We start from the raw sequence: 2226 nt of genomic DNA, 5'->3' as shown, positions 1-2226 counted from the left end.
ATAGAGGTTAATTTACATTGACACCAACAGTGTAATTTCTTACTTAATTTTTTACTTTTCTCTATGTCCTCATCAACATCTGCTACTTTTTGTCTTTTTAATAATAGACATTCTGCCTAGGGTTAAGATGATATGTCATTGAGGTTTTAATTTGCATTTCTTTGATGATTAGTGACAATGAGCATATGAAAAACATATGCTTTTTGGCCATTTGTATGACTTCTTTTGAAGAATGTCAATGTTATTTGTTCACTTTTAATGGGATTATTTGTATTTTGTTATTGAATTGTTTGAATTCCCTGTAAATTCTGGGATTAGTCCCCTGTTGAATCCACAGATTACAAATATTTTCTTCTCTTCTGTGGGTTGTCTGTTTACTCTGATATTACTTTGTGTTACCAAAGCTTTTTAGTTTAATTAAGTCAAATTTGTCTATTTTTGCTTTGTTGCCTGTGCTTTTGAGGTCTTGGTCAGGAATTATTTGCCTAGACCAATTTTCAGAAGATTTTTCCTTTGGTTTTCTTCTAGTATTCTTGTGGTTTCAGGTCTTACATTTAAGTGTTTATTGTGAGTTGATTTTTCTATATGGTGAGAGATAGGAGCCTGCTTTCATTCTTCTGAATATGGCAATTGAATTTTCTAATGCTCTTTATCAAAAAACATGCCCTTTCCCATGTGCATATTCTTGCAACTTCTTTAAAGATCAGTTCCCTATAAGTACGTGTTATTTCTGGGTTCTCTATTCTGTTTCATTTATCTATATGTAAATTTTTATACCAGTATCATGCTGTTTTGGTTACTATAGCTTTGTAGAGTGATTTGGAGTCATGTAATGTGATGTCTACAGCTTTCTTCTTTTTGCTTAGGGTTGTTTTGGTAATTTGAGCTCTTTTTTTTTTGGTTATATATGAATTTTAGTATTGTTTTGTCTAATTAGGTAAAAAATTATCTTGGTAATTTGATAGAAATTTTTCGTGTCATCTATGACACCTTTCATCAATGTATTGTAGTGTGTATATATGTATATATATAAATATATATATATATATATATATATATATATATATAATTGCATTTTAGGTTTTGGGGTCCACATGAAGAACATGCAAGATTGTTGCATAGGTACATACATGGCAATGTGGTTTGCTGCCTTCCTCCCCGTCACCTATATCTGGCATTTCTCCACATGTTATCCCTCCTCAACTCCCCACCCCCTGTAGTTTTTATAGAAATGTTTCACCTCCTTGGTTAAATATATTCCTAATGTTTTTGGTTTTTTTTTTTTTTCAAAGCTTCTGTTGTTAGTAAGCTAAAGGACTTTCCCTTCGTGATATCGTCTCTTCAGCTCAAGGTTTCACCATTACTCAGTGAAGAAAGATTAATGCAACACTGGTATTTTGTTGAAGTTCACTGCCTAAGTGGCTATATTATAAATAATTATTATTGTGTGATGTTTACTAAATTATTTTCAATTATAGTTTCTATTGTGTTTATCAATACTCAAGTTACAGTATCATTTTAAGTATTGCTATATATGGAGTGATATGTTACTTGGGTCTACATTTTATAGAAGTCAAATTTCTGATTCCAGTATGAGCTGACTTGGAAAGATGCCATTATAAAAAAAATTACTTGAAGTTCTCATGTTGTGTTTTTCAGCTCCATCAATTCACTTATATTCCTCTCTAAATTGTTTATTTTTGTTAGCATTTCATCAAATCTTTTTTCAAGGTTCTTAGTTTCTTTGCATTGGGTTAGAACATGTTCTTTTAGCTCACAGAAGTTTCTTATTGCCTACATTCTGAAGCCTGATTCTGTCAATTCATCACACTCATTGTCCATCCAGCCTTGTTCCCTTGCTGGTGAGGAGTTGTGATCCCTTGTAGGAGGAGAAGTGTTCTGACTTCAGGTGTTTTCATCCTTTTTGCGCTGGTTTCTTCCCATCTTTGTGGATTTATCCATCTGTCGTCTTTGCAGTTGTTGACTTTCAGATTGGGTCTCTGAGTGGATGTCCAGTTTGTTGATGATGAAGTTATTTCTTTCTGTTTCTTAGCTTTCCTTCTACCAGTCAGGCCCCTCTGCTGTAGGACTGCTGAGGTCCACTCTAGGCCCTGCTTGCCTGGGAATCACCTGCAGTGCTGCTGAACAGTAAGGGTTGCTGCCAGTTTCTTTTGCTATCTCTGTCCCTAAAGGATAACTGCCTGATGTCAGTCTGAGTTCTCCTTT

The sequence above is a fragment of the Cebus imitator genome, unplaced genomic scaffold (assembly GCF_001604975.1).
Source record: "Cebus imitator isolate Cc_AM_T3 unplaced genomic scaffold, Cebus_imitator-1.0 Scaffold116, whole genome shotgun sequence".
Lineage (NCBI taxonomy): Eukaryota > Metazoa > Chordata > Mammalia > Primates > Cebidae > Cebus > Cebus imitator.
This window is presented reverse-complemented; position numbering follows the sequence as displayed.